This window comes from Schistocerca serialis, chromosome 6 (genome assembly GCF_023864345.2).
Source record: "Schistocerca serialis cubense isolate TAMUIC-IGC-003099 chromosome 6, iqSchSeri2.2, whole genome shotgun sequence".
Taxonomy (NCBI): Eukaryota; Metazoa; Arthropoda; class Insecta; order Orthoptera; family Acrididae; genus Schistocerca; species Schistocerca serialis.
In genome coordinates, this window is record NC_064643.1 from 672,417,130 (window position 1) to 672,444,428 (window position 27,299).

Consider the following 27,299-nt stretch of genomic DNA (forward strand, 5'->3'; position numbering starts at 1 on the left):
AGTAGAAACCTGTTTAATATGAGTAGATTCTTCCATCCTTATTAATCATCTTGGTATTTGTATGTATTCTGTATTATTAGTCTATCGCTCTATCATACGCTAATGTCTTTTAGAATTCCTAACATCTTACCACATTTTACATTTTCGACGCTTCTTCTTGGCCTACAATCAATTTTTTTAAAATATTTTCTGTGGTGCCTGTATCTTTCCGGAAGCTGAACTACTGTCATGTAACTGATTCTCAACCTCCTTTTACATATTGTTTTTGTTAGTTACGTAGATACCTGAACTGCTAATCTGATTGGATGATAGCTGTCGCACTAATCTGTCCGTGTTACTTTCAGGATTGAGTGAATGATATCCTTCTTAACGCCTCGTACTTTTGACACAACAACTTAATTAGTCATCTGGTGCAACACTGCTCCCCCCCCCCCCCCCCCCCTGTAACGGTACCACCGACCACCTTAAACGGCCATCGTTGCTAATGTTGAACCCGTGCCAGGAATTTTTAAGAAAGTTGTGACCGTGAGATAAGGTAATGTAAAATGAAACATCAAAGTTGGATTCGTTTCCGAAACACTCGAGCAGAGTATAACCTACAGTAAACAGGTGTGTCGGAACAAACATTCTCCCAGCACAAAAGCAAGCTGTAACAATACATATTAATATAGGTTGCCAGTCTAATTAGTCATTCTTGTGTCAAACTATATAATACAGCTGAAGACAGTGCTAAGCGTTGCTAACCTTCCTTGGCACACACACTAAACTCATTCTTTGTATCTGTTGACACTACAACACAGTAACCTAACCTTGCAGATAAATGTACTACCAACTAGGATATCCACTAATAAGTGGCCAATGAGATAGCAAACAGTAACATATGCCTCTCAACAACAAGTACCTTAAAGGAACTAGATGCAGCGGTTTATAGCACTAATTTCGAGCACACACGAAACTAGTAGCAATACTAAACAGGGAAGAGCCAGAAATGATTCTGATTTAAAACATGGGGCCTGTTAATATCATACTCAATAACATCACTGTTTAGTACAGCGTCTCTATGCCTGTGTATTAACCAACTAGCATTAGAATAGTTAACACAGTAAGTATATCTTTCTTAAGCTCGGTTTGAAGGAGCTATACTGAATGTAAATCTAACTACACTGACTTTTAGGGAGCATTTGTTTTGCTTCAATAACTAACTAGCCTAATACATGTTGGCCCTTAAACTGTTATGGTTTCAAGACCCACGCACATTACAAAACTAGAAAAGTATTTAAGAAAAATGGCAAGTATTCTCATCAATAACTATTAATTATGTAAAGCGCAACAACTGTACTCTTTAAATTACAAATGTCCTTTGATAAGTAGCGTCTTAACCCACTCAAAATGTAGTTGACTATGAAAATGCCAACTCAACATTAAAGTCAAGTTAAAACACTTTATCATGTAGTAAATACTGGTAATACTTTGTAATTCTGATCGAATTGCAGAAATGCAACAATTAATAATCGTTTCCATCTCAGATCAACTTTATTACTTTCAGGCAGCTTTTCAAGTATGGCAGTTTATTTAAGAAAATGATTGCAGATTGATTTAAAAATACACTGGAAGTGGCGTATTTCGCAAACTACAGGGTGGCCCAAAAAGGATGGTCACATTTTAAATAACTATAACTCCATCAGTTTTACAAATTAATTTTATTCAATTACGTAACTAAATGCTCCCAGGCACCCAATTACAAGAACTAACCACAAAAAATCATGTATGGAAAATGACTTCCGGAAGATGGTGTCCTTCCTCGGTGATGCATTCCACAAGTCTTTCCTCGAAATTTTCCATCACTTTCACTACTGTTTCTTCTTGAATTGCCATAATTTCCGCACTGATTGCCTCCTTCAGATCAATTAAGTTTCGGGGCTTCTTTACGTAGACTTTTGACTTTAGGTATCCCCAAAGAAAAAAATCACAGGCTGAGAGGTCAGGTGATCTCGCGGGCCAGTGGACATCTCCAAAACGCGAGATGATGTGGTGGGGGAACATCCGCCTTAAAACACACATGGAGTCATTGGCTGTGTGGGCCGTGGCCCCGTCCTGTTGAAACCAAATTCGATCTCGATTTACATGTAACTCTCGCAGTTTCGGCACCAAAAAGCTACGTAGCATGTTAACGTAACGTTTCGAGTTCACTGTGACTGTAGCGTTGTTCTCCTCAAAAAAATAAGGACCAACAATCCCCAATCTTGAAATTCCACACCAGACTGTTACCTTAGCACTATGAAGAGGATTTTGGTGCAATTCTCTGGGATTATCTGCTGCCCAATACCTGCAGTTTTGTTTATTGACATAGCCGTCTAAATGGAAATGGGCTTCATCTGACATAAGATGCACAACATCATTATTAGAGTACAAAATGTCAAGCATTGATTCACAAAATCGTCTTCGCGGCTCAAAATCACGATCATACAGCTTTTGCGTGATCATAATTTTGTATGGGTGAAACTGTAACTCACGGCTTAAAATACGCTGCAACGAACTACGGCTGAGGCCTAAAGTTTGAGCACAACGCCTAGTGGAACGACACGGGCTTTGCAGCACTGACGCTCTGACATCATCAATGTTCTGTGGAGTAACTGCCGTACGTGTACGCCCTGTAGATTTACCACTTTTGACAGACCCTGTTGTCCGGAATGCAGTCACCCAACGTGATATGGATCTGCGATCTGGAATGGGTCCATCACGCGCTACACCAAAACGTTGTCGAAACAATCGTTGCACAGTAATAAACGATTCATCATTTCTGAAAAACTTTTCCACAGCAAAAACACGATGCTCGACAGTCCACTGCGCCATCTCGTGGCAAACTGGGTGTAATGGCCGACTTGCAGACGGCCGGCAGTGGTCCCCCCTCCTCACCTTTCAATGGTACTACGCAGTTCAAATCCGACCATCCTTTTTGGGCCACCCAGTATAAAACTGAACTGTACACACTATAATTCCACTCATTAGAAAGCAACCACAACTGTTTTTACAACTGCCAAATAAGTCTTTCCATAATAAATTAGGACACTCGGAATAAAATTCACTAGGATAAGATTCGTGTCCAGGTTTGTGATTTGGGATTATCACGGGTGTAAGAGTTTTTAGCAACATTACAATTATCATGAAACAACCAAATTTCACAAATGCCGGTCCATTTGCAGAGTGCCAAATATAAACAATTTAGTGGAAAGCTGGGGGTGCTGGTGGCGTAATTTTCACTGGCTGTTAACATGACGGCGATGCAGTCGTGGCAGTATTGTCGGCCTCGCCCTGTTACAGATCTTCTTGGCGTAAGAATTATATTTTTATAGGGCCAAAACCGTACCATGATAGTAGGATGACCAAATGCAGCATCTGAGGCCCATAAACACTGCTCTCAAGCTCCTCTGGCCTCAAAATCACACTAACATGAGACACAATGATCCGCTACCGCTAGCGAGATTTTAACTACAGCACTGCTCTACCCTGACTCCTTAGCCATCACAAAGGGCGAGATGCCACTTGGCGCCAACCATACTTTTTCCACTCCGCAAGCTACTTCCGTAGCTGCGGTGCTTCCCCACTTCTTTTACATTTGACTTTACGTTCCTTAACTATGGACCAAGTCATTCACAGTACATTATGTAACCATCATTCCAGTAGTTACATAAATCCACAAGCACAGATTAAACAACATCGCTCAGAAGTTCACATAACTACAGTCTGTATACATAGTCAAATAATTTCCATGAGAGATACAGCACTCTACGTAAAGAACAATACAAAGTGACATGTAAATATCGATACAGATTCAAAATAGGTCGAAAATAGGTGTTACACCCCGTCCCCCCTAATGGTTTCAGAAATTCCGTAGGTGTTTTGCCCATACCATCTACTTTTTTTGATAACAGGTCCTTCAAACCTTACTTCAAACTTGACCGAAGTACTGGATCCGTTATGTCTTCCATACCGATTCCTATCCCTTATTGTATCTCATTATTGGGCAGTTACTCCCCCTTATAGAGGCTTTCAACGTGCTATTTTCATGTCCTAACTTCTCTGTTTTAACAGTGATTTCCACTCTGCTTTTAATCTCTCCAAAGTTTGATTTGCTTCTTATTTGCAGATTAGTCCTTCTGGTGACCACTTATATTTACATGTTTCATATTTATCCTGCAGCCATTTCACCTTCCGTCTATTCACTCTCTTTTTACTTCATTTCCATCAAATATAGTTTCATATCTGTGTTTCGCTAAATATTTTTGTTACCTCCTTCTTTCGTCACTCTGTTTAAGTTATAAAGCTGACCATTAAGTTTCCCAGGAGCAGGCTATAGATTCGAAATTTACTGCTTCTTAGATACAAAAATTGTTCTTGAAATACGATTAGTCAATGCTGAAGGGGAGAATTTTATGACGATGTGAAAGGCTTTTACTTGACTTGTAGTTGGTGTCAGCTGTCTCCATGAGGATGTAATGAAAACATTAGGCCCTGGGCCTTTTGACTGAACAGCTGAAGTATTTTTTTAACTTTTCACATATCTGCCATCTGTTTCCACTTCTTGTTATTAATAAGCAAAAAAGTCAAAAGCACTCATTACACGGAAAGATGTCATAAAATCGTTATTAGGCATAATTTGCAAAGAGATTCATGCACTGTTCATCCGCTTTGTCAGCTTTTCGAGTGATGAAGAAGATTTTGGCACCAAAGCTACTACGTATGCCAACTGTGATTTGTTCCAGAAGCTTCTAGAACGATTCATGATTCAAGTTAATAATTTGTAAACTTGAAAGTTTTATGGAAATGAAAAACATTGGCAAGGATGTCAAAACAAATTAAATATCGTTAACTTCAGGATTTTATGCCTAGTCATTAATTTGACGTAATATCGTTTGGTAAGATAAAAATATTCCTGGTGTTTATATTGAACAACATTACACTGATTACAAAATAGGAATAAGTAATAAAGTTTAGTTTTACAGGCTCTTAATGTCTTTTATAGGAATACTAATTTTCGTGTTAAGCTCTTAAAGCACATAATCTGTAAAATATGTGCCAGAAATAGTTTTGCTTAAGAGCTAATAAAGTTTGAAAATATCCAGAAACATAAATGAGGTACTTTACAACCGAGATTAGGTGCAAACACGCTTAAAATGCATAACAGATGTCTGCAATAAAGAGAGATTCCGTCCATCATGACTTATCACGGTACTTAACTCACATAATTTTGGACATAGAATGTGTGTTAAGTTGTGCATTCAAGGAACATATATAAATATTATTGTTCCATAAACATTTAGCCATTGGTGATCCATAAGTTCATATTTTAATACAGAAAAATCTTTGGTTATAGCAACATCAGTCGTAAAAATTATAAAAACTGTAATCGAAATAATGAATATCTAAGGAAGGTAAAAAATTTTTAAATCTTCATTAGCATAACTTGTGCAAGATGACTTGCATGTTTTCAATAAATAAGAAAATAAAAAGATAGAAAGATATTTTCAGACCAGAATTAGAGTGTGTGTTGAATGAGAAGGAGACATTATATTACAATATTAACCAATTCACATTTTTATTACAAATACGATCATCGATTGTGGACTTTGGTTCGCCTATTTCAAATAAGATCCACACAGATTCGGAATAAAACGTAAAATACTTGCTGTGTAACTTCTTTTCAATGAAACCATGCCTCTGTTTTCTTCATTTTAAACATATAACAAGATGGTCATTGCATCATTGCACTGTGTTGTGAATATAACAAAATCTTTTAGTTTTGCACACAATGTATGTTCCAACACCTTTTTTTCCACAAAGAAAGGTCCTTTGTCTACGTTTAAGTAGTGGAAACATTATGTATTCTCCCAGAGCCCATGTGTGTGTGCATGTGTGTCTCTCTCTCTCTCTCTCTGTGTGTATGTGTGTGTGTGTGTGTGTGTGTGTGTGTGTGTGTGTGTGTGTGTGTGCGTGCGTGTTTGTGTGTGTGTGTGTGTGTATGTGTGTGTGTGTGTGTACATCCTATTGGCGCGAAGGTGTAAATTATATTGATTCTATTGGTGTTAAAAACAGCATACACATGAAGCAAATATGTTCATAATGCATACAGCAAATAGTATCTCACACAAAATATAAATTTCTCTCTGAACATTAAAGAAAGTAAGGATTGCCTGATGATTTAGTCAACCATCATACATTTCAAAGTTGGTGCACAGATCTGACATTGCACCAAGAGAAGTGTAGTGCCTCAAATTTAATGAATGGAAGGAGTGACAGACAACTGATGCTACAGGAGGACTTCAGCTGAATTTGCCACTCATTGTTAGAAGAGCAGAGAAAGAATACCATCAGCAGTACTACAATAGGGTTAGAAAAAGACAGGTGAGAGGCCTTAAAAGCAAACTGAGTAGCATCACACCATATTTGGGACAACACACGCTTGTGATTGTGTCCCTATAGTAGCGTATGGAGCCTTATTACTGGATCATTTGTTTCAATTTTAGCTCATTAAATCAAGCAATTAATCACTTGAAATACATTGTGAAATCTATATGGCTCAATACATAAGAAAAAAATCAAGTCACATTCAAAATTTGCATACACATGAATGAGAGACATTAAATTAGTGAACTGAAGTTTTAATTAACTATTGTAACACGTGAATCCTATTTGAGTGAGACTTTTAACTTTATTTCATATATTTATAATTTCCTTTCACAGTAATTGCAATTGCCCTAATTAACCATATACCGTATTATCTCACAAAATTCATAAATTAGTATAAGAAAATTTACTTTCAAACGAATTTCTTCAATGTATTATTAATCTACAATGGATTATGCTGGAAAACGTCTTTGAATTCCTTCCATTTTCACGAATAGCATAAGTGTATTCTTATATTACTCCAACAAATATTGTGAATACCATTGAAGTGGCAGGAGCAGGGAGAAAGTGGTAAGGTGCTGGATCTATATTAGAGTACATATTTTGCTGCAAACACTTTATTACAGAGATATTCAACTTCAGTACTGATACACAAGAACCTTGTTTTAACTTTCACCTAATGCATAAAACGTTTTCTGTACTTCATATTACAATTTCTGATACATCATGCTAAGATAAGCTATAGTTTAAGATTTTGATGGTGATCTACATAAAAACAAGCCCTTACTCATGGACTATAACCCAGGAAATGAGAAGGTGACAAGACTCAAATGAGTTTCAAAGATTTCAGAAGAAAAGTATAAAATGACAGATCCACTTGATCCACAAAGTAAATCCTGAGCTGAGTAACGTAACTGCACTTACGAAATTTTGACATAATTCAGTTACAGTACCTCCAGCTGAAACAACTAATATGGAATTGCAACTACAATATAAATTGTTAAACTGTGTAAATGGCGTTAAGCCAGAGTTTAGTGCTGTCAAGAGGCTGAAAACCACGCAACTGCAATTAAGTAATTTCGATTAGAGAATAACTCTGAAAATGTGAAGCATCAGCCCACAAATACTAAATAACACTAATCACAGGTACACAGCCTTTTCGAAATGGTATCTACCAGTAGGAGTTGATTAACTGTGTTACAAGGCACTCAGTCAATCAGATATTTTTAAAAACATTAATGATTACTTGGACCTAAGCATCAAATTTCTGTAGCTAACAGACCCCATAAAATGAGTAGTGAGGTAATATTTAGAATTGAATAACTTACAACTGGATGAAAAATTAAAAGCCGGATTATTTAAGAGCCTGGCTCCAAATAGTACCAAAAGGTTCAGGCCACACTGTCAAATGGCGGGCCTATGTGTGCTTTCCTTATTCTCTTTTCTTTATTTTTTTTTAACGTGTGTAATGAATGTTGCCCTTACAATCCGTTAAACACAGCAGAATATTTGGGTAGAATTAACGATTTCTCGAGAGCGTGGAGCACGACAGCCACCACACCATAGCTTAACTCTCAAGACAAACTAGGAATAATTTCGTGGTTATAGGCTATCAGAGTGATGGATAACTGACAAGACTCTCTTAATAGACCGCCACAATGTCGCTCATTCATTTGCATAACAGAATTCCAGAATACCATGCATCACCTTTGCTTGAATTTCTGGATGCTGACAGCCGTTCGAGACACATGTGCCTTTAGCAATCGCTGTGCTTCCCGCTGTTACTCAAGTGACACGCTACAGCCGACTGCTCTAGTCGCTGTCACTACACTTTTGCGTTAGTCGCGGCACCTTGTGTGGATCCATCCTCCAACCCAGGCACTTCAATCCCAGTCTCGTCAATAGCCATCCTCATGCGCCTAAACAGGCTCTTGCTCTCTACACAAGAAAACCTCTGTCAGAAAGTTTTGAAGGGACAGTTGTACCAACCAAAGACGTAGAAGATTCAGCAAAACCACCTCGAAAACGAGCTGCTACAGGCTCGCCACATACTGTTCAATCATTTCTTTCTCCTCCCTTTCCACCACTTCAACTACCTTTACTTTACAATTCATGACACAAAATAATGATTGAGGCATTTTAAGAGAAAATGAAAAAGATCTGACTAATAGTAATCGGTCACGTATTTTAGTTATGTTTTCACAGTTAAAAAATTGAATTCACTTCATCCTTCAACCCATACATATTGTAGGTATTGTATACAATAACACACAAGGAAGCACAAAATATTCATATTTTCCAATTTAAACAAGAACAAACCTCCACTTGTACTCCATGTGGCAATATCGTGTTTTAAATTTAGAAAAAAACTGTGTGTGTTATCACAATATCAGAAATTAATTTCAAAGTTATGCAGTAGAACACATTCCTTCATATTTACAGAAATGTGTGACCGAAAAGGGATTACCAAGCAGCAGTCGAGAAAGAAAATTGTTGGAGTCATGAACCTTCATAGCAATAGAAAATATGGAATCGATGATGTTGACTACACCAACATACTGTCAAGCAAACCATCAAAGATAAATATAGAAGATGTAACACATAAACAATACTTCAAGCTAAAAATATGATTAAATAGACCTGTAGGTTATTGGCAAAATGATCGCACATACTCAGTTGATACAGACAAATAGCTACAGACAAAATTTCATATTGGGAAATAAAATGTGTATAAAAAATTTAGTATTATAAGATCGCAATAGTTTGTTACACTCCACAGACAGGATAGTAAAGAATTGAGTGATACAGGATAGGGAAAGTGAAATCACTGAGCGGTGGTAGCCACTATGAACCAGATACCATAATAACAGCAGATTAGTTATTCCCCTACTTAATTTAACCCTAGGTCTGTCCTGTTAAACTAATTTTCTAAACTGATTGTTGTCTACACAAAGACCAATAATGTTTTTATGAAAATGTTGTAGTAATCTCTTCTACTCTTCATTCCTGTCACTTGTAATTCGACAAAATCTTTTTCATTGATAATTTTGTCTCTATGTTTTTCAGTTGTTCATGGAAAAGGTTTTCCTATATTTAGCAACAATTCCCTTCCCAACAATCTATTTGAACCTTAATAAATGGCGAACCTACCTCTTCATTGGCTTCTTTTCCTTCAAAACCTTCAAACATCAAATTATTTTCAATTTATTTAAAATGAATTTCTTCTACTTCTTTTCTTAAAAATAACTTACTGCTTTAATTTTTAACAACTTAGCAGCCACACATGGCACCTTAAAGCTTCTATTATTCTTCAACATTGAAGTTACACAAAACAATCTACACTCTTGGAAATGGAAAAAAGAACACATTGACACCGGTGTGTCAGACCCACCATACTTGCTCCGGACACTGCGAGAGGGCTGTACAAGCAATGATCACACGCACGGCACAGTGGACACACCAGGAACCGCGGTGTTGGCCGTCGAATGGCGCTAGCTGCGCAGCATTTGTGCACCGCCGCCGTCAGTGTCAGCCAGTTTGCCGTGGCATACGGAGCTCCATCGCAGTCTTTAACACTGGTAGCATGCCGCGACAGCGTGGACGTGAACCGTATGTGCAGTTGACAGACTTTGAGCGAGGGCATATAGTGGGCATGCGGGAAGCCGGGTGGACGCACCGCCGAATTGCTCAACACGTGGGGCGTGAGGTCTCCACAGTACATCGATGTTGTCACCAGTGGTCGGCGGAAGGTGCACGTGCCCGTCGACCTGGGACCGGACCGCAGCGACGCACGGATGCACGCCAAGACCGTAGGATCCTACTCAGTGCCGTAGGGGACCGCACCGCCACTTCCCAGCAAATTAGGGACACTGTTGCTCCTGGGGTATCGGCGAGGACCATTCGCAACCGTCTCCATGAAGCTGGGCTACGGTCCTGCACACCGTTAGGCCGTCTTCCGCTCACGCCCCAACATCGTGCAGCCCGCCTCCAGTGGTGTCGCGACAGGCGTGAATGGAGGGACGAATGGAGACATGTCGTCTTCAGCGATGAGAGTCGCTTCTGCCTTGGTGCCAATGATGGTCGTATGCGTGTTTGGCGCCGTGCAGGTGAGCGCCACAATCAGGACTGCATACGACCGAGGCACACAGGGCCAACACCCGGCATCATGGTGTGGGGAGCGATCTCCTACACTGGCCGTACACCACTGGTGATCGTCGAGGGGACACTGAATAGTGCACGGTACATCCAAACCGTCATCGAACCCATCGTTCTACCATTCCTAGACCGGCAAGGGAACTTGCTGTTCCAACAGGACAATGCACGTCCGCATGTATCCCGTGCCACCCAACGAGCTGTAGAAGGTGTAAGTCAACTACCCTGGCCAGCAAGATCTCCGGATCTGTCCCCCATTGAGCATGTTTGGGACTGGATGAAGCGTCGTCTCACGCGGTCTCCACGTCCAGCACGAACGCTGGTCTAACTGAGGCGCCAGGTGGAAATGGCATGGCAAGCCGTTCCACAGGACTACATCCAGCATCTCTACGATCGTCTCCATGGGAGAATAGCAGCCTGCATTGTTGCGAAAGGTGGATATACACTGTACTAGTGCCGACATTGTGCATGCTCTGTTGCCTGTGTCTATGTGCCTGTGGTTCTGTCAGTGTGATCATGTGATGTATCTGACCCCAGGAATGTGTCAATAAAGTTTCCCCTTCCTGGGACAATGAATTCACGGTGTTCTTATTTCAATTTCCAGGAGTGTATTATCTGTTACCCCCTTTTTATTTAATTATTCATTTCAGTTTCCTCACAGTATTTTGGATAAGAGGCCTTGATCAGCTTTGCAAACATTTTCCGAAATACGTTATTATTATTATTATTATTATTATTATTATTGTAAATATCCCACACTTATCTCAGAAATCTTTTACGTTTCTACTTTACTTGAGCCCATTCAAACTTTTTCCCTTCTCCAAAAATTTCAACAACCAAGCAACAACTGTTTTCCAGGTGCAACCTGCTAAACTACCTCAATTTCAACTTAGTCACCATTAACAGTCTCACTATGACTTTTCTTCTCAAACTCATGTACATTTATATTAATAGAAACTTTATTCCCAGTTTAAAAGCCTTCATCATCACATTCTTTACCACTATTATATTGTTAACTTTATTCACATTCTTACTGTTGATATCATAACTATATTGACTTTCTCCTCACAGTGCGTCTTTTCCACAGATTCCTGAAACGCTGCACTGTCATCTATCACATCATCTTCGTTTTCTGCAAACAGTATAACCAATTCAGAAATACTACATTCTTCCTTATTTTGTGCTTCACTTCCTGCCCAGTTATAAAATTCAGGCATAGCCTACAATCTAGTCCTGAATCTTTTACATTTTTATGATCACATTCCTTTTTTTAATGAATCAAGGCCTATATGGCACCACAAATCTTTTGGTCAAACCTTAAAATATTCCTTTGGCATGTTGGCTGGATATCATTTTCTTGTCTGTTTTGTTCGGGCTTCTCTATTGTGCTCTGGTTAAAATCAGCATAACTGTAATGGCTGGTTTTCACAAAACTGCAGGCTCTCATTGAGGCGATCCTATCTTTTCCTTTATTGTTCTCCTATTACCTTGTCTCCAGTTTGCATGCATATCATTTACTCCAACCCATCTCCCTTTGCAGAAGTCGCCATTTCTTTATCACTTTTTGTCTCTTTAAGTCCCATTATGATCTTTTACCCTGTAGTTCTCATGTTATATCTATGGTTCCCATAATCTCTTCTTTCATGGCTTTCCCCACTGAAATCTGAACTTCATCATCCAATTGATAATTTTCTTGGTTAAGATGTTATCCACTATTTATTTCCAAAACTATATATAATTTATAAGTTCCACGCTGTTCAGGTAATTTTCTTTTTAGTTCAATGGTTGGAGTCATTTCTTCAGAATGGTTATCAAAATGTACTAATTTCCTTCATTGTGTCATAAGGAAATCTTTCATATGTTTATTGCTCTTCTGTAACCAGGCCCATTTAAATATTCACTTCTGATTTTGGCTTGTTCTGTTTCTGACCAACTCGTACTCAAGAATTAAGATTTTTCCATGATGATGCTTCCGCTTCATGTAGCTTTTTGACAGTTGTCGTTTTTAAATTGTCACTCATGCCATTCACAAAGTTACCTTTACAGTGTTGCAGAAAATTAACATGGTGTACTTTATCACAGGGATAACTTCGAAATGACTACCTCATCCTCATAATACCACTGTCTAAACACACGTTTTTGGAAAGATTTTTTTTTGTTTTCATCAATTTTTTTATGTAAGCCAATTACATTTTTAATTACATTCTTTTTCAAAATTTTTTTGTTTAATTTGTAGCTTTTCATTGGCTTTTACCTAGTCAACATTCATTTGAACACATTCATATAGCAAACATATTTTCAATAACTATTATAATTACATCCTTGAATCTAGCCTCCATCATCTCTTCCAAATCTGAAATTTCGGCACCCAAACTATTAAAATGACTTATGTTCCCCCAGCTACGTTTCTACTAGATCATTGTCCCTTTCTGTTTCAGATTAAAACAATCATTATTGGATTACATATCTCTTTGCATTTCCTCATCTTATCGAAGATTATTTTCAGTATACTTTCCTAATCTAGGTTTATTTTATCTCCTTCATTGACTGAATTCTTGCATACCTTGTACCTCCCCCACGACTTCTATCACAGAGTCTTTGGTGTTTTCCGTTTTTTATATTTTTGAAAACAAAACATTCCAAAAAAATTTAATTCATAGTTTTTGTATACTTAGCTTGTCTCTTCTTCAAATGCTTTGTGTGATGAACTGTTTGAATCTATCTCTTCATGTATTCAGATTATTTCTACAATTGGTTATATCCCTCACTATATGTTTCCATTATAGTATCTTTTCTCCACAAACATGAATGACATGGCATTTGATACCTGTATCACAGAATATTTCTTAAAAGGAGAGTTTATGTTTAGATTTAGCCAAAAATCTGCAAGCCCTGGCAGAATCTGTGTATACGACTTCTCCTTATGTATTGCCATAGAAGATTTTAGTTCCAAAACTTGTTGCTTTTTGGTCACAAAAAACAATTTATGAAATATTTCATTGAATATCTTTCAGACATGCATGCATGTACTGAAGGACATTAACTTGAGAAGATACAGATACCATATCACCACAGAGTTTTATCCACCAGTCATGTAAGCATGTCTAAGTAAGTTAAAATGTTGATATGGTATTTGTCTTCTTGTGTGGAAATCGAGAATTTTGTGAGCGTAAAGGTTGATGCTCTGTGGCATATGAAAGTTTGTATCAGTCATTGAGGTGTGCTAGGGTACCCGAACTGGTAAATCTGACTGGTGGGAAATCCCTGTTTCAGTGCCAGTCTGGCACAAATTTTCATGTGTTGCAAACCGCTAACATCGATTCATACTCACAGAACGTGAATATATTTCATAAGGATTATTACAGCTGCTATCGTCAATGACTCTCTCTGGTCCCTGAGACATGTGTGCGTTTGTTGAAGGACACTGTATTGTGAAGATAGAGACTCTATATAAACACAGACATTGAAAGCATCAATGGTGTATGCATGTATCGACTAACCAAGATGATAATACCATTTTTGTCTCCCTTTGCAGGAATCACGAACTGTGCGAGCGTAAGGAGACAGACTTCAGAAAATGCAAAAGTTTCCATTGGTCCTGGACATATTCTGATAGATGAAGAGGTTAAGGTGACCATAAATAATGTGGGAAATCAGGGTTTGTGTCCTGGTCCGGCACTAAGTTTCATGCATCGTCGACCGCTGACATCAATGCACAGTCGCAGAATGGGAACCTCTTTCGTAATTCTTCAAACAAGTCTGGTCCTCTTCAACTGAACTGTGGTATTCATTATCATAGTAGCTACAGTCTTCCTACTTCTAAAGCTGTCGAAAAGGCAGTCCTTGGTGTTTTATGGTACCTGAATATCCCTTAATCGCGATAACATCGCATATCATCTAGCATTGTCAAAGGCTTGTACGATTTCGATCAATACTGCAATTACATGTTTTTCGCCTGTGTTATGTGATGTCTGTAACACCCGGTCACCGTAGCAAGGAGAAAGCATATACTACCATTTAGAAGTAACATTGACAAAGTGTTAGTGTTCCGGATGCTGAATGTCATTTGGATTAAAATATGAACTGGCGGTGTTTATCCGTCTGCTTGGGTTCCAAGAGTCCTAAAAACAAGGTAGGATGTATCGTGTTTGTATGACGTAATAGAGTTTTTTTAAGACTCCAGGGGGCACTGGGTGGAATTATGAATTCTACTTATGCGACTTGTTTCATGCTGAATTTTCAAGACTGTCGTTTACAGCTAAAGAAACTCTGTAGGAAAAACCATATTCTTAATCAGGATAAGATGTGAATGGACCACTGAAACGTGTAAGCTGTACTGAAATTTCCTCCTTTTGATCCAGAAAAAGAGTCACTGTCGTCTATAGTACTGGCCAACTACGTGATCTAGCCTGGCAGTGACCTTACTTAGGCCACCCTGGTGTCTCTCTGCTTTTGGGCTCTAGCCACTGGTGCCTAGAGATCCTGCCGAGAAGTCACGCTACTCTGGTACTGCCACTGGAGAGGAAAGTACTGATCCCAACACACGGGCTGTCCTGCAGCAGTTTCCCTCAGTGTAGTGGAACCTGGAAGCCCAGCTGTACGGAAATCTAAAAGGTTTCGTTACAGCATGATTGCTCTGATGGAAGTAATGCGAGGAGCACTGCTGCATTCTAGCGACTTCTCTCACTCTAAATCGCTGTCAGAGCAGGAAAAATCATACCAGACTGTCAAAACGTAATACTAAGTTACTTGTGATGCACGGTACATGTCTGATTATCGTCCGAACAGGGAGTACAATAAACCTGTATATCAACATTGCAATTTCTGGTGGATAAAGAAGGGACGCTTTACTTTAAAGGAAACAAATTACAGCAATGTTCTAGCATCTCCAGTCTCTTAATTTTGCTAATGAGAAAGGGTAAGGAAGATTATAAATATCCTGTGCAATATATGTTATTTAAGATAGATTTGAGTGAAGATATAGGTTCGGACACGTCTTTTTCAAAAGGACCATTCGTTCACTTGCCTTGAGTGTTGGAGCGAAAGTCCAGCAAACGTAAGTAGCTAATGTGGATATGAACCCTACTTCTCCACCCATCAGCTTATACTGATTAAGGCTTAAGTCAAGAAAATTATCCCATATGAAGATGTGGCATTTGCCATTGCGTTGCATATCATGAGTGTATCAGCTACATTGTCTTGTGAAAGTCTAATGTATGATACAGGCGAAAAATGAATGTATTCTATGGTCGGTCGATGTGTGAAAATTTTACAGCAGATTAGAGATCATGCTAAGATATAAAATACTTTTGTCAGAATATATGACAGCACCTACTAGTCGTATGATGTGAGTAATTGGTACTTCACGCATGAATCTTAGAATTAATGGTATTGTAGATATTTCTCGTGCTACAATCTACATATGTTTGGAATACATTATGTTGTCAACAAGGATGATTAATTATTGGCTCAGCTGAGAACAAATCAGAGACTTCTCGAAATAAAAGAGTCGATTCTCTATTCCGGAACGGAAGACAATGCTGCAATTACTTAGTTTTCAACTGGTGGGATATTTTATTCTAGTACTTTTTACTACACTGTGTAGTGAAATTTTTCAACACTACTTTAAAGCGTTCATGCGATGCCAAATATTTCACAACTTTTTAATTAAAATTAATAACGTGAGTGATGTGAAGAAATGGAGAGGATTTAATGAAAATAAAATTGTAGTAACATCAGATTAAAATGATTCACAAAGAAACGATGGAATATTTGACATTAATGATTAAATTTTGGGACCTATCGTTTCCTTTCAAATAAACTGAATACATACTCTTCTAGGAAATGTCAGTCAGAAAGGAATGCAACGCCTTTGTCAATCTGAATAAAAGTGTAATGAGATATGAAAAGTTACTTGATGCACGGCAAGATTCTTTATTGTAATCCCAGTAAACTTTCTATTAGGCGAAAATTTATGGCAGTGCAGCATAGCCCTCAGTTAGCTACAAGGAGCATCGGTATTTAAGGGAAGCTGAGATTTTATTGTCAGAGATCGACAGTCCTATTTATTGGTCGAGGAAATTGTATTTACGTGAAACAGAAACGCTGAACACACTGAGGGCTCACCATGCATTCGGAACCATATTTCATACATTTCTACTATTTTATGCAGTGGTAATCCATGTAGGAAGATCTTCATGAATAAGTTTTGACTACTCTGTTAGTTTACAGTTATATCCACCGATTTTACGGTATTCACAAAAGACTAAAAAAAAAAAACCTGATTGTCACTGTCGGTGTACTGTTCACCTCGCAGTAGATGAAGTAGAACTATTCAAAAACGTGCTTATAATACGTCAAAGGTTTGGAACTTATACCAGTCAAATGCGACTTAACTTCTGAGGTCATCAGTCGCCTAGAACTTAGAACTAATTAAACGTAACTAACGTAAGGACATCACACACATCCATGCCCGAGGCAGGATTCGAGCCTGCGACCGGAGCGGTCGCTCGGATCCAGACTCACGCCTAGAGCCGCACGGCCACTCCGGCCGGCCCATTTCAGTCGTCTTCCCTCCTTTCTGGCTATATTACGCTTCAGCTTCCTGGATTTAAATATAAATATACATTCTGGTCACTGTACAGAGCATGGTGCAGACTACATTGCTCCATTGCCATCCATCTGCTGTACTATTCCATTCTCTCATTCAAGGGAGAAAATACCTGTTTATCTCTGTATATTTACGACAGACGACGGTGAAACCATAAGGGCATCACTAAGTTTCTTCCAATAAGGTCTCCAAAAGTATCCAACAGTGTTTAAACAACTACTTCTTTGGTTCAAAGGTTCCAACTTCAGTACCTCGAGCTTCTCTGTATAGTCTATAGAAAAATGTCATGATTCCAGCAGCGAATCGGTGTATTCGATCGGTGGCAGTTTTCATGCTAAGTTGATAAGGACCCCAAACAATAAGTCTGTGTTCTATAACAGGTCATCTGAGCATCTTGTTCAAAATTTACGAAACACGTGCACTGCATTTTCCCAGAAACATTCCAACAAATCTTCCAAATATCTTTCAGAAACATGGAGACAGAAGTTCTAAGATCTATATTGCGATTTGTTTTACTGTTGCTACAAAAACTTCCCAGACATGTGACATGGATGGATGGCTAGCAGATAAGACTGGCACACAGGAGACAAAACTTTTTGTGTCTCAGAATTATTTTATCTTGAACACGATTAACCTGAAAGTAGAATATAATCAATTATGTTTACGAATAATGAACATTACAAACAGAACAGCTAACGTTGCACAACTAAATGGAGAAATTGGTATCTTATCCATCACACAAGCCACTTTGGGATAGTATACAGTGAAGCTCCCCGTGAATGATTTCAGCAAGCACTGCTTCCTGACAGAAGGATGTTACATGTTAAAGGAGAGCGGTGGCAAAGCAATACAAATTTTTATGTTTTATATCATTGACGATAAACGAATGTCACCCGTGACTACGCACAATATGCAGTGCAGCGAACCAATTTACAACGATCTGCCAGTTACCTACACAATGTACCAAATAATTCTCAGCTCCAAATGTTAATAAAAAGCCAGTAATGTAGCAGACCACATGGTCATACTGTGGACTTTCTGGCCAGTTGTACAAGCTTACAAACGCCACTCAAGCAGAAACCAATTTTCGTGATACTTGACGAGCTACATAAGAGATACACACGCTCTACCGCAGGTAGAATTTGAAGAACACGAATAAAGTATGTGACAAATACAGTATGTGACAATACAGTGGACTGCTCTTCGTGTAACACCTCAGGATGAATTTCTGCATCATTTCATACACTAATAGCGGAAAGGACAAAACTATATTGGTTGACGATGCACCAATAAGTTCCTTTCACAAAAAGAAACATTGCCCAAGTTCTGGCTTCTTGTCTAAAATCCTCAAAAGTGCCGAAGCTCGCAACCCAAAATAGAGATGTCCGGAAACAACAATACACAAACAGAGTGAGACACAGGATGACACTCTGGCTGACCCTTGCACCGAAGTGACAAAGCTTACCACTAGCTCGGTGAGCCAGAAATAAAAATCTTAATATGGTCGGAAGAGAAGAAGGGACGGAAAGCAGAAACGTGGAAGGAGTATATAAAGGGTCTATACAAAAGCGATATTCTTCAGGACAGTATTATAGAAACTGAAGAGAATGTAGACGAACTAGGAGGTATGACACTGCGTGAAATGTTCGACAGAGCACTGAAAGGCCTAAGTCTAAATAAGGCCCCGGGAGTAGACAACATTCCATTACAACTACTGACAGCCTTGCGAGAGCCAGGCGTAACAAAACTCTACCATCTGGTGAGCAAGATGTATGAGACAGGCGAAATATCCTCAGACTTCAAGGAGAATATAATAATTCCAGTCCCAAAGAAAGCAGGTGTTGACCTATGTGAAAATTACCGAACTATCAGTTTAATCAGCCACGGCAGCAAAATACTAATACGAATTCCTTACAGACGAATGGACAAACTGGTAGAAGCCGACCTCGTGGAAGACCAGTTTACATTCCGTAGAAATGTCGGAACACGTGAGGCATTACTGACCCTAAGATTTATCGTACAAAATAGATTAAGGAAAGGCAAACCTACGTTTCTAGCATTTGTAGACTTAGAGAAATCTTTTGACAAAGTTGACTGGAATATTCTCTTTCAAATTCTGAAGGTGGCACGGGTAAAATACAGGGAGCCAAAGGCTATTTACAATTTGCATTCAAACCAGATGTCAGTTACAAGAGTCGAGAGGCATGAAAGGGAAGCAGTGGTTTGGAAGGGACTGATACAGGGTTGTAGCCTATACCCGATGTTATTCAATTTGTGTATTGTGCAAGCAATAAAGGAAACAAAAGATAAGTTAGGAGTAGGAATTAAAACCCATGGAGAAGAAATAAAAACTTTGAGGTTCGCCGATGACATTGTAATTCTGTCAGAGACAGCAAAGGACTTGGAAGAGCAGCTGAAGGGAATGGACAGTGTTTTGTAAGGAGGATATAAGATGAACATCAACAAAAGCAAAACGAGGATAATGGAATGTAGTCGAATTAAGTCGGGGGGATGCTTAGTGAATTAGATTAGGAAATGAGACACTTAAAGCAGTAAAGGAGTTTTGCTATTTGGGGAGCTAAATAACTGATGATGGTCGAAGTAGAAAGGATATAACATGTAGACTGACGATGGCCTGGAAAGCGTTTGTGAAAGAGAGATATTTGTTGACATCGAGTATAAATTTATGTGTCAGGAAGTCCTTTCTGAAAGTATTTGTACGGAGTGTGGCCATGTATGGAAGTGAAACATGGACGATAAATAGTTTGGACGAGAAGAGATTGGAAGCTTTCGAAATGAGGTGCTACAGAAGAATGCTGAAGATCAGATCGATAGATCACATAAATAATGTGGAGGTATTGAATAAAACTGGAGAGAAAAGAAAATTGTGGCACAACTTGACTAGAAGAAGGGATCCGTTGTTAGATCGTATTCTGAGACATCAAGGGATCACCAGTTTCGTATTGGAGGACAGCGTGGAGGGTAAAAATCGTAGAGGGTGACCAAGAGGTGAATACACTGAACAGATTCCGAAGGATGTAGGTTGCAGTAAGTACTGGGAGATGAAGGACCTGGCACAGGATAGAGCATCATGCAGAGCTGCATCAAACCAGTCTCTGGACTGAAGACCACAACAACGACAATGGTCGGAAGACACTTAGGTGTGATGATAGACACGGAGAACATCAAAAGCTAAAAACAGATGCATCGAACCATAAACTTATAATTTCTAAAGCAAACACTATAGCTTAATGCATAACCTGAGGGCGGCTGAAATAGGCATATTGATGCCCCAAGGTGTAGAGATTCCAGGAATTACATGTGTCACACATTTTTCAGAATAGTGCAAGTTTATTCAAAAAAAACTGCATCGGAACTGCATGCGTATTACGAACGGGTAGATGCGCTGCAGACGTCAGTATTTCAGACGTCAATATAAATCCACCGTTACGATACAAGGTAAATTATAATGTCAAAATATTTCTTTCGAGTTAAAATGTACCTTCAGGATCAAAACTACGTTTATTGGCAAGAGATATGACAGATTTACTTACACAAACATAATCGTTTATGGGGAAATTTTCACTGTATTTTTCATAACGACAATTAGCACCCCGTCAGTAATTTCCGCTAGGGGTCGCTAATGTTGACACTGAATTTAGAATTAAGTGATGCTTGCGAGCAACTATGCCCGAATACGATCTTCTACCCACGCGTGTCGACAACAGCGAGTAGTGTGGACAGTTTCATGCACAAACAGAGCTAATCCAGAAAGCTGTTCCAGCGGATTGTGGCTGTCTAAACAATTAGAGTACATCGCAAATCATGGACTGTGGAAAAACCGAAACACAAGAGAATCGAAGCGTTGGAGGTGTGGCACTGCAGTAGAATTGTGAAAACTGGTGAGATGTGATAAAGAATGAACGGTTTCTCCGCAGAATCGGCGAAGAAAGGAACATATAAATAACGCTGAAAAGAAGAAGGGAAATGGTAAAACACGTCTTAATACTTCAGTGATTAAGGCCGGCCATTGTGAACGAGCGGTTCTAGGCGCTTCAGTCTGCAACCGCGCGACCGCTACAGCCGCAGGTTCGAATCCTGCCTCAGGCATGGATGTGTGTGATGTCCTTAGGTTAGTTAGGTTCCAGTAGTTCTAAGTTCTAGGGGACTGATGACCTCAGATGTTATGTCCCAAAGTGCTCAGTGCCATTTGAACCATTTTTCCAGCGATTAACCTTCATAGATCTGTAGGGGGTCAAAACTGTAGGGGAAGAAAGAAAGAGGAATTCATGCAGAAAATAATTGAGAACTTTGTGCTTACTCTGAGATGAAGAGGTTGGCGCAGCAAAGTATTGTATGTGGGCCGCATCAAACTTGTCAGATGGCTCATGATGAAAGGAGTGCAAATCATTTATCAACGGAACGTTAACGCCAACCAGTACACCTAGGGTGCGGGATCTGTAACTTAGTCAAGAACCTCTTGTAAAGCCACGTCATGACAACAAATCAGAGGAGGCCAATGAAAGGTACTCTCATGCCCGGCAAGACGATCCAGTAGGAGTTTTGGTGAACCGAGTAATTTGAGCTCAACTTTAAAATGTGTAACCTTTTCTAGGCTACGAGTAAATTATTTTGGCAAAGGTATAGTATAGAAATCCGTTTCAATGCTTTGAGAGAATGACACACTAACACCAAAAAGAAACCAAAAACATGGTTAGATTTCGGAGCACCAAAATAAAAATCACGAGGGAAGTGTGATGAATCTGTTTTGGGGTATATGAGTTGCGCAGGCATGTTGAAAGTCTTTCCCCACCAGAAACCGCAACACTCCATCCCACTTAAAAGATACACGTAGCGCAGTAAGGGGTGTCATTCGAACTACAGATGAAGATGTAGTTCATGCATGATGCTGCCCAATTCCATTTTCTCTAAAATGTCACACAATACCTAACACAACAATCTAATGTGCAGTTGGTTGACAGGTGGAACTCGTACCTTAGGAAACGAATTCCACTACCTTTTCTCTTCAGTTTTTGATTGAGGAGACACCTGAAATCTTAGATGTATGCCAGCCGCTTTAATGGAATACAGACAATACAAGAATGATTCTTGAGAGTCTGCCAGTGCATTGGTGACCAACTTGAAGCCTTCCCATATGGAATCGGATAGGAGCATGCGTTATTGTTACTTCATATCAGAACCTCCTTTAGTAATGGCCTGTAAGTGCAGGTAGTATGTAATAGCAAGTAAATTACGTTACAAACTCAGCTGTTTTACAATAAAAGATTAACGTGTTCTCGTTTGTATACTCATTTGTTTACTGCATTCTGTTTTTTATCCCTTCAATTTGGGAGGGGGTATTTTGTAACAGTGTTTCGTGGAAGGAGGTCATCTTACCTATTTTGTGTGAGGAATTGTATTTCTTGTCGACACTGCGTGGCAGAGGGTGCTTCATATAAGTGTCATGTGACGAAGGGTGCTTTGTAACGATGTGACATTGTAAAGGTACGTAGCGCCAAAGCTGCGCGGTGGATATTCATTTTTCCTACCAGTGTTAGGTGGCAGAGGGTGCTTTGCACCACTGTTGTGTGGCCAACAGCATTTCATTGCAGTGTTAAATGGATGGGGTGCTTCGTACTCCTGTTGCATGGTAGAAGGCGATTCCTACGGAAATTCCGTGGGAGAGTTTCCTTCACACCATGTTACCTGGTAGTGTGTGCTTCATAATAATGCTGTGGTGAAAAAAAAGGCTGTCACAAATAATTAAAGTTTCCAGCCAGTAAGGCCTTTGACAAAAACAGATGACAGATACACAAAGACTCATGCAAACACAACTCACACGCATGACGGCAATCTCAGCAACAGAAACCACACTGCGAGCAGCAACACAAGTGCGTATGTGAGTGGTTAGTGGGTGGGGATAAAAAGGAGGCTGGGGCCGGGAGGGGTAGGGATAGTATGGTAGGGGTGACAGACAGTGTAGTGCTACGGGTTAGACAGAGGACAGGGTAGAGGTAGGTTTGGGGGAGGGGGTGGGGAGTAGTATCAGAAATGGAGAGAAGTAATATGACTGGGTCTGATGGTGAAATGACGGCTGTGTAATGCAGGAATGGAAACAGAGAAGGGGCTACAAGGGTGAGGAAAGTGACTAACAAAGGCTGAGGCCAGGAGGGTTACAGGTGTGTAATTGCATGGGTGGCAACTTTCCCTGCAGTACATCCTACATCTACATCTACAGCATACTCCGCAAGCCACCTAATGGTGTGTGGTGGAGGGTACTTTCGGTACCACTATCTGACCCCTCCACCCCTGTTCCGCTCGCGAATAATTCGTGGGAAGAATGATTGTCGGTAATCCTTAGTATTGGCTTTAATCTCTCGAATTTTCATCTCGTGCTTAATCTCTCGAATTTTCTTATCGTGGTCAATACACGATATGTATGTTGGGGGAAGGTAATGTGTTGTCTAAATATTCCATAAAAGTGCTGTCCGGAAATTTCAGAAGTAAATCTCTCCGTGATGCACAACGTCTATCTTGTGAAATCTGCCAGTAGAGTTTGTTTAGCATCTCTGTAACGCCCTCTCGCCTGCTAAACGATCCTGTGACGAATTGCGCCGCTCTTCGTTGGTTCTTTCCTATTTCCTCTATCAGTCCTACCTGAAACGGATCCCCGATTGACGAACAATGCTGAAGAATCTGGCGAACAAGCGCCTTGTAAGCCACTTCCTTTGTGGGTGAGCTAGAATTCCTTAAGACTCTTCCGATGAAACTGGGTCTTGTGCCTACGTTCCCGTAACACTCCTGGCCTTGATCTTCGTTAGTTTCTGTCCTCACTCATTCTGTCCATTCCCTGTTTCCATTCCAGAACTACACAGCCATCATTGCAACATCACACCCAGTCTTTTACTTCTCTCCTTTTCCGCTGCTCCCCCCTCTCCACGACTCTCCCCTGCCCTCTGTCTAACCTGAAGCACTACACTGTCCGCCACCACCACCAAACAATTCCTGGCTCATCCAGCCCAAGCCTTCTCCTTACCCCCACCCAGTCACCACATCCATCATGTACTGGTGCTCCTGCTAGCAGTATGCTCTCAGTTGCCTGAGTCTGTAGTCATCTGTGTGAGTTGGGTTGGTGTGTGTGTGTGTGTGTGTGTGTGTGTGTGTGTGTGCATCTGTCGTCTATTTCTGCCGAAGGTCTTCCTGTCCGAAAGCTTTATTTATTTGTGACAGTCTTTTGTTGAACTGCGACTCAGCATTTCCGCTATACGGTGAGTGGCTACTTTCCTTTAGCTCCAGTTTCAAAATGCCGTAGGACGAGAACCACTACTCATAATTTATTGATACAGGGGGAGCGTGTAGACGGGACGAAAAAAATTACCAATAGATGACAAATGAATACAAGTCTTAATACGACTTATATGGTTTGAGTTGGATATTAAACCATCTGTATTGTTCAAGTTCGGTAGCCAGCAGTAGTGGCATTCTTAGTTAGGTAATGTCATCCACCACAGCAAAGTTTTATAATTCTCCTGAGGCGAGAAACAGCATAAAAAGCAAAATGACTTCGATTTTTAACTGTCCAGGCCCAGTAACCGCATAATAAGGGAACTGTCGATTCACTTGCAAGACACGTTCAATATCCTGTCCACCGCTTTTTGCCACAGGTTGAAATCGAACACCAGCATTTTCCGCAAGACATCCGAGTGTTTCGGGAGTGAATTTCAGAATATGTTGCTCTAAGCGTGCGTTTATTTCAGCTACATTCGTGGTTAGAGCACTGAATACAACATCTTTCGGGTAACACCACATCCAGAAGTCAAGACAATTCAGATCAGGTGAGCTAGAACACCAGGCTGTAGGAAAACGACTCCTGATAATTCTAACATTTCCGAAACTCCCCTGCAGCAGTTCTACACTGGCAGTGCATGGTGCGGAGAAGGACCATCTTCCACAAATATGATCCTAATGGTTCAAATGGCTCTAAATACTATGGGACTTAACTTCTGAAGTCATCAGGCCCCTAGAACGTAGAACTACTTAAACCTAACTAACATAAGGACATCACACACATCCATGCCCGAGGCAGGATTCAAACCTGCGACCTTAGCGGAAGTGCGGTTCCAGACTGTAGCGCCTTGTACCGCTCGGCCACCTCGGCCGGCCAAATATGATCCTACCTATGCATCCACGCTCTTGGTTGGTTGGATGATTTGTGGGAGGGGACCAAACAGCAAGGTCATCGTTCACATGGGATTAGGGAAGGATGGGGAAGGATGTCGGCAGTGGCCTTTCAAAGGGACCATCCGGGCATATGCCTGAAGCGATTTAGGGAAATCACGGAAAATCTGAATCAGGAAAGCCGAAAGCGTGTTTGAACGGTCTTGCTCCCGAAATGACCCCCGCCCCCCCCCCCCCCCCCCCCACTCATTGCACTTCAAAATAATCCGTCTCCACAATTTCGTAATCAGTTTTTCAGATGTACCAGAAAGCGGACCAAGGCCTTTTTTCACACCACTGAGTAGCTGAAACTTCTTTTGGGCTACTGGCGTACGCATCGTTTCATACACACTGTTTCTATAAAAGGGTTTTATCAGCAGTGCGCAAGCCTTCAATGCGATAGTTATGCTGGATATCTCGGAAGCAAATTGAGAAAAAGTCGTGTTCCACGCATCTGTGGTGTGCGTATTCTGACGCTTACAACGCCATCTCTTGGTTAAAGTTTCGTAAAATTTTTTTATTTTATTTGTTTATTTATTTGTTTATTGTTGCATGATGTTTGCCCCTGCTTCAGTAGTATCCTTTTCATATTTGACGTTCTGAGCAGTGATTCTCTTCCTATAACGTTTTGAAAGTGGAATTTTAATTGTGAACACACACACACACACACACACACACACACACACACACACACACACACACACATACAGGTGGACAATTGATAGTGACCGGGCCAAATATCTCACGAAATAAGAATCAAACGAAAAAGCTACAAGGGGGAAACCAGATGGCGCTGTGGTTGGCCCTCTAGATGGCCTGCCATAGGTCAAACGGATATCAACTGTGTGTCTCTTAAAATAGAAACCCCCATTTTTTTATATGGTATTCGTGTAGTACGTAAAGAAATATGAATGTTTTAGTTGGACTACTTTATTCGCTTTGTGATAGATGGCGGTGTGGTATTTAAGTCGGAGGATCGGGCAGGACACTCTACTCGTCGAATATCCCCTCGTTCCTACAGCTTCCCCATCTGTGTTGTTCGATGCTGTCGCGCATAGTCGTTCTTTAAAATGAATTCAGGTGAATACATCCGTGAAAACATCCACATGGGAAAGCCAATGGAATAGGGTTAAGTATTGGATTAATAATCAAAATGTTCTCGGTCCCAGGTTCGAAACCCGCCACCGTATAAATTCTTAATAGAAATCATCAGCAGTGGCGGCCGAAGACATCCAGCATAAGAATGCACCCGTCATTCAGCCCACGGTCTTGTCAAAGAGGACGGAGGAACGGACGGAGGTTCAGGGTGCTCTCTTGCCCGTGGGGGTGTGAAAGTGCCCTTAAAGGCGGAAGACCCAGCGATCATCAACGGCATGAGAATGCAGAAATCAATGGAAACCACTGCGATAAGGACACTTATTGTGTATCCACTGCACACGTTGCCTATAACTGAACCACCACCGACAACTTTATTTCAGGTGTACATGCCGAGATTGCAAGCCGAAGGTGAAGAAACAGATAAGCTATATAAGGATATTGAACGGGTATTGCCGTACGTAAACGTAGATGAAAATCTACTAGACATGCAAAATTGGATTGCGGTTGAAGGAGAAGGAGTAGAAGAAAGAGTTACGGGAGAATAGGGGCTTGGTACCAGGAATGAGAGAGGAGAAGGATTAGTTGAGTTCTGCATTAAATTTTACCTGGTAATAACAAAGTATCACAAGAGGAGGAGACATACAGGGAGAAGACCGGGAGACATGACAATATTTCGGTTATATTACAGCTTGGTCAAGAAGAGACCCGGAAATCAGACAGCGGGTAGTAATGCCTACCCAGGAGCAGATACAGACTCAGATCACAATGTACGCAGCAGTGATGAAAAGTAGGCTGCTGTTTAAGAGAGTAGTCAGGA